This window comes from Danio rerio, chromosome 16 (assembly GCF_052040795.2).
Source record: "Danio rerio strain M-AB ecotype USA chromosome 16, GRCz13ab, whole genome shotgun sequence".
In the NCBI taxonomy this organism is placed as follows: domain Eukaryota; kingdom Metazoa; phylum Chordata; class Actinopteri; order Cypriniformes; family Danionidae; genus Danio; species Danio rerio.
In genome coordinates, this window is record NC_141036.1 from 55,392,501 (window position 1) to 55,400,000 (window position 7,500).

At 36.7% G+C, this 7,500-nt stretch overlaps 1 protein-coding gene across 25 annotated transcripts in view; it reads right to left on the reverse strand.

The window, feature by feature from the left end:
* satb1b (SATB homeobox 1b) overlaps positions 1-7,500 on the reverse strand; it is a 208,221-nt gene that overhangs the window by 81,764 nt on the left and 118,957 nt on the right.

The following is a 7,500-nucleotide window of genomic DNA, read 5'->3' on the forward strand; positions in this document are numbered from 1 at the left end:
ATTAGAACCACAGACGTTCTTGCTGTGAGGCAGCAGTGCTAACCACTGGGCCACCGTGTCACCCATCTAGGAAAGGAGGAGGAATAGGGGTGGAAGGGGGAATTCTTCAAAACAAAGATGACTGTAGTATGGAAACTAGGGTATGTATAGTGGCTTAGGAATCGTCTGATTGGGGAGTCATCAATTGGATAGTACGGGCAATCATACGCACGTGTTCCTCTCGAAATTAGTTTATAAATAAACTTCACTTATTTATTTTTTAAATGGATCTTGAAAATGCTTGCATACGGAATGATACAATTTCAATCGTTTTCGATGACATTGTTTCAATTCCATGACATCATATGAAACTTTTACAGCTCTTCTATGACATTCTACGGAATTAATGACAGTGGATAATACAAATTACTGCATGACATCATCAACTGAACGTAAATATTTAAACTAAATGCTTTTAGCTCCATGTGATGCTAGGAGCATATCAAGTTGAATTCCGTTCTCTAATGCTGCGTTCACACCAGACAATTCTCACACAAATAAATCACGTGTAAATAGAAGAGTGAACATTTTGACTTAACTCGCTTAATCAAGTTCACTTCATTCATATGTCAAATTCACAATAGACGTGATCTTGCGTTATTGGCAGGGCTTCTGTTTGCCTGGTGACTCTAGCTTTGTTGCTAAATGGCTAACATGGATTTTATTGAGAGATTAGTTGTGTTTATGTGCTTCAGGACGGCTGAAAAACAGTGCTTATTCGTTCGGCACCGTGTCCGAGTCCACTAGATCATTTCAGAGGTGCACCCAGCTTTGTGGGTTCACCAAGTCCTCCACAAGCTATACCCAGATGATAGAGGCTTTTAGCGGTGCTACAGACTGAGTCGAGCCTAGTTTGATGAGCTGATGTCCAGTGTCAGCAAGAGAATTTCCCCTCAAAACACCTACAACAGGTGCTACGTCATAATCATGCACTTACAAGTGCAAGCGATTGGTTAAGGTAGCATGAATGTCTGCTAAAGTTCAGATTTTCCAACTAACGAATACATTAAGTGTGTCAAATGCACAAAACGCTTAACTCTTGCCGCACCGTTTGCGTGTATCGCGCAGCAGGATGTCTTTTCGCATCTTTGCATTGACTTAACATGTACAGTTGAAGTCAGAATTATTAGCCCCCCTGAATTATTAGCCCCCCTGAATTGTTAGCCCCCCTGTTTATGTTTTCCCCAATTTCTGTTTAAAGGAGAGAAGATTTTTTCAACATTTCTAAGCATAATAGTTTTAATAACTCATCTCTAATCACTGATTTATTTTATCTTTGCCATGATAACAGTAAATAATATTTGACTAGACATTTTTCAAGACACTTCTATACAGCTTAAAGTGACATTTAAAGGCTTAACTAGGGTTCTTAGGTTAACTAGGCAGGTTAGGGTAATTAGGCAAGGTATTGTATAATGATGGTTTGTTCTGTAGATAGTCGGGAAAAAATTAGCTTAAAGCGACTAATAATTTTGTCCCTAAAATGGCTTTTAAAAAAATTTTAAACTGCTTTTATTCTAGCCGAAACAAAACAAATAAGACTTTCCCCAGAAGAAAAAATATTGTCAGACATACTGTAAAAATTTCTTTGCTCTATCAAACATCATTTATGAAATATTTAAAAAATGACAGCAAATAATTCTGACTTCAACTGTAAATCTTTCGCATTTCATGCTTCATCTCTGTCTGGTCTTAACGCACCGTTATGCCACCAGGCTGAAAATATGATGGCTTTTCTAAAATATGAAATATTAAAATATGACACTATGCAGAATTGTAAAAATCTTCTGTAATATATGATGGACCTCTTTTCCTTATAGAATAATTATCTTTCATAGTTTTTATTGTTTGTGCATGACATCATATGGAACTTTAAAAAGCTCCTCAGTGACATTCTATGGAATTATTGACATAAGAAAATTCATCATCAATAACTGAAAAACAAAATGTCACAAAATGTAAAATGTTGTTCAAAATTTAAATATTTAAACTGAAAATTTTAGTTCCATATGATGTCAGGAAGATACCAAGTAGAATTTCAAAACGAAAAAATATTTTAGCTTCCTCCAGCAGAAATCGAAGACCACGCAGAATTTTAAAACTCTTCTGTAACATCATATGCACCTTGACAATGCATCCTTACAGAATATGAATTCATTCCATAGGATGATAAAAATTCTTCCATGCCATCTTCAAGTATTTTGGTACAGTTTGGTAATTCTATAGAATGGACATTCTATAGAATTGTTTACATAGTGCTATTCAATTTCTTGCATGACGTCAAGAATCAACACAATGTCCTAAAATTTGGCCCAAATTATTTAAGCTGAACATTTTAGTTACAATGTCAGGAGCAGACCAAGTAAAACTCCAAAGGGGTCTCCAAAGCCATCAGGCTGAAAAAACTATTTCAAAAGCTTTTCCGAAGCATGCTTTCAACAAACTGGAGCAGAGTTCAGCAGGACCAGCCAGACGAGGGTTAACCGCTCACTAAACTACACACGCTGGAGAAGGACTATTAACCTTTACTGCTGCAGAAATGAAAAACTCTACAGCAGCATCCAAGATGAGCAGAAGACCCTCTCCAAAAAGCCGGAGCGCGATTACGAAAGCACACCGCCATGCTGATAGAAGGCCAGCCAGCGTTTTAAATGTCACGGCCTCTTTTATCGCTGATCTGAAACAACAGTCAGTGGTGGAAGACAGCTAACAAACCAAACCAAACATAATAATTTAAATCGACAGCTAACAACAGAAGAGGAAGAAAATCACACATGATTTCATAAGTCATGGAGGATCTGTTTGAGATGTCATATGAGTCAACCTTTGGTAGGATTTGACACAGATGCTGTACCAAAAAAAAGCTCATTCATTTCGTTTCCCCAACCTCAAACCACACGGCCAACCCAACGGCAGGAGTCATCAACAGGTAATAGGACAAGGCTCTTTAAAAGATAACCATCGGCAGGCCTTATCGGGGCGCCCAGGAAGTCTGTCACGCTGCTATCGACCCGACTCATCTATTTGACTTTCCGTCACGGGAGATTCGCATATAAAAACGCTCAGGCGCTCAGTGTTTGTACTTCCTCCTTACGTGCCATCTTTAGTTTCCCTGTGGAGAGACTGTTCGCATTGTGATGGCGAGGTGGCTTAATTCCCCCTCCTTTACATCTTTTTTTGGTCTCATTTTATCTCTTTTTGGGGGGAATTTCATGTAAAAGAGGGGGAGGAGCATGTCAGATCTTAGTGAAGTATGCAAATATGGCATTTGGTGGTTTTTCTATATTATAATATGCAGGTTAAAGTAAACGTCTATGACATTATATACACTTAAATTTACTTACTAATGGAAAAAAAAAGAAAATATAGTCTTTCTATACTTTTTATAGTTCAAAAGTTTTATAATTTAAATGACATTTTAAAGGTTCAAGACTTATTTTAATGGTCCGCTTGTTGAATTTAAGTTACATTGCATCTGCATGTCAACTAATTCTCATTATATTATAAGTGGACTGTTAGGTTGGGGTTAGGGTTAGTGTAAGTTAAAATTTACTTGCAAAGTATCTTATAGTCAGTCAAATGTCTGTTGAATGTCTGTATCAACAGATATGAAGCAGACAGTCTACTAATACTCAAATGGACCATCAAAATAAAGTGTTACTGTACTTATTTTTTTTTAGATTTTTTCATCAGACAAAGTTAGCACCGGTCAGCTTTAATATTGGGGAAAACTGGATAATTTTGAGCTTTTGTTAGCTAATTTTATCTTTCGGGTTTCATGATCCACAGGGTTTGTTGCATGTTTTTTTTTTCCCCACGATGATCTTAAGACCCATACAGCAAAGCTGTTTGTATTTAGCAAGCATTTTTTTCGGGAGAGCTGTACGAGAATTGGAGAATGGCAGACTTTGTCTTTTATCAATTGAGTTTGTTACCATTCAGACACATCGCCTATATCCGTTCTACTGTGTTTGCCTATGTTTAAAATCCTCCAGATTACCGGCAGAGTTAATGGTTGGAAAAGATAGGCAAAGAGACCTGCTGCACTGCTATCCACTATGTCTGCATTCAGACCTGGGGATTGAGGAGCAGAGAAGTTCTCCTCATTTATAGTGTTTACATAAGCACAATTATCTTTATGATGATATAACAAATTGTTGTGTATATGAATTTCCGAATAACAAATGTAGCAGGGCAGTAAATTACTTACTAATTATTTCTTTGCATTTTAACTTTGTAAACCATAAATTCATGGGTGTCCTCACGGTTTGTAGCTTATATTGTGAGCTAACTGACAACAGTTGTTCGCTCCCCTCTTTCTCCCTTGCTTTTCCAGCCACACCCACTCCTCCCTCTGCTCACAGAGCTCCACACCCATCTTGAAGCATTTTTTATAAACTTAGAAGTAGGCTTAAACCGAAAGAGGGGGGCTTCATGACCCTTTAAAATAGTGTTTCTGTGACATCATATGTGGCTATGGAACTAGGCTGGCTGGCTATATATAATTTGTACAGATTTTTGCAACTATTTTGCAGCTCAAGGAAATGCAAGGAAACTTTATAGTAATGATACGAATAAACATAGATAATATACCATCATGGGATGCCACATACATACAGTACAAGTATAAATATTAAAACGATACTGCAATTCAACCAAAAATGAAACGTCTGTCATCATTTACTCACCCTTATTACAAACATGTGGGAGTTTTATTAAACACAAAATAAGTTAATTTGAAAAATGTTAAAACCTGTAACCATTGACTTAATAGCTTTTGTTATTCCTACAATGGAATTAAATGGTTACTGGTTACAAACATTCCTTAAATTAACTTCTGTTGTGTTCAACAAAAAAACAACAACAGATGTTTGGAACCAAATGCAATGACTTTATTATTTTTGAGTGAACTATTCCTTTAAAAACATTTACAATGACTTCAAACCTCTATAGTTCTCAGCTTATTGCACATTAAGTGCTGTTTAAGCCAAAGTAAAGATACTTTTAACTTCTTTTCAGTTGCACACCACTCAATATATCCAACAGAAACAATAGGATACAGCAACAAGCTAAATAACAACTATTCTTACAAACTAGACTCCTCCTGACATGTATCGTTACACAAAAACCACTACATATCCTTCATTCTACAAAACGTTATCTGTAATTCCCTTTTCAACAACCTTTTCGGGAGCAGGTTTTACTGTGTATTAATGAGACACTGATCCAATAAAAGTTGGCCCTTAAAGGAGACCTATTATGCATCTTTTAACAAGATGTAAAATAAATCACTGATGTTCCTACAGTGTGTGCGTGAAGTTTCAGCTCAAAATACCACACAAATAATGTTTTATAGTTCTTTGAAACTGACCCTTTTAGGCTTGCAAATAGTGTTGTTTTGGTGACTGTCACTTTAAATTCAAATTAGATTGTGATCTTTTTAAAATAGGGCGGAGCTATAAATGCATCAAGCAGAGCATCACCGACATTATCTACAGCAGGTGACAACTCTAACAGCAGATGGCTGCTTCTCACTCAGGGCTGTTTATGCTAATGAGGGAGAGATTGTCACTAATGGGCTTTCCCCCTTTGATGACACGTACAAATGGAGATTGTCAATCAAACTGTTTCTGGAGACCGTTTTTATTAAGTGTGATTCTAAAAAATAAAAATAATCCATTTAAATAATTAGATACTGGCTATGTTCACACACTCTTGCCACACAACTGTGTTTAAGTCCCTTATAAAAGTGATTTTTGCATAATAGGTGCCCTTTAAATCTCCCTGATCAGTCCAAAAGCTTAATAAAAAAGAGATCATATCTACCAGGTAACGCCAGACACTCAGTACTCATTTGAGCGAACTAAAATGAGCGAACGACATGCCAGCGAGAGGAATCAGAAACAACAACAAAAAAGCTGAAACCTCCCTCCTCCCCGGAAAATTGCAGCACAAACAGACGCGCGGATGCATGCGGGCCTTCAGCCTACAAGCGGACTGTAATTCAGTGTAAGCACCGGGCCGCTGCTCAGTGGGAATAGCTCACATATGGACTGTAAACAGAGTGATTAGAGAGATGTGGAGCGGCTCGGCCCCTGCGCTGCCTGAACAGCACCCTGGGACTCTTTACATCAGCACACACACTCACACACACACACACACCTGCAGGTAAAAGAACGGCTTCCCTCAGATGAAGGAGACCGAGACTGCGCCAACACATAGTGTGAGGTGTTTAAACAGCACATCTGATTATTAAAAACAAAAGGAAGCGTCTTTGAAAGGGTGAATCTCAATGTAACGCGTCACGGTTGGGTTTGAGCATAATATAAGGATGAAAAAATTGTACATTTAAGAAAAGAAGGCAATTTTTTTATATAATTAACTACTAGATTGGACTCTAATTTTTGAAGTTAGATTTATTAGCCCCCCTTTTATTATTATTATTATTTTTAATATTTCCCAAATGCTGTTTAACCGAGCGGGGAAATTTTCACAGTATGTCTGATAATATTTTTTTCTTCTAGAGAAAGTCTTATTTGTTTTATTTCGGCTATAATAAAAGCAGTTTTAATTTTTTTTAATGAGTTATTAAATCTATTATGATTAGAAATGTGCTGGATAAATATTTCCGTTAAACAGAAATTGGGGGAAAAATAAACAGGGGGTGGGAAATTATTATGCATTTTTATCAATTCATTAATTCATTTTCCTTCTGCTTAATCCCTTATTTATACAGGGGTCACCACAGAGGAATGAACCACCAACTATTCCAGCATGTTTTACGTAGTGGATGCCCTTCCACCTGCAACCCAGTACTGGGAAACACCCATACACACTCATACAATACGGCCAATTTAGTTCATCCAATTCATCTAGCGCATGTGTTTGGACTGTAGGGGAAAACCAGAGGAAACCCACGCAACAACATGCAAACTCCACACAGAAATGCATCCGGGTCCTGCTGGGACTTGAACCAGTGGCCTTTTTGCTGTAAGGCGACAGTGTCAACCACTGAGCCACTGTGCCCACATATTCCCAAACATCATCTCATTATTTACAGTTGAAGTCAAAATTATTAGCCCCCCTTTGATTTTTTTTTTGGAAAAATAAAATAAAATTCACAGTATGTCTGATAATATATTTTTTCTTTTGGAGAAAGTTTTATTTGTTTTATTTCAGCTAGAATAAAATCAGCTTTTAATTTTTAAACACCATTTTAAGGTCAATATTATTCACTTCTTTAAGCTATATTTTTTCTATAGTCCACAGAACAAACCATATTTATACAAATCTTGTCTAATTACTCTAATCTGCCTAGTTAACCTAATCAACCTAGTTAAGCCCTAAATGTCACTTTAAGCTTAATAAAAGTGTCTTGAAAAATATCTAGTAAAATATTATGTACTGTCATCATGGCAAAGATAAAATAAATCAGTTATTAGAAATGAGTTATTAAAACTA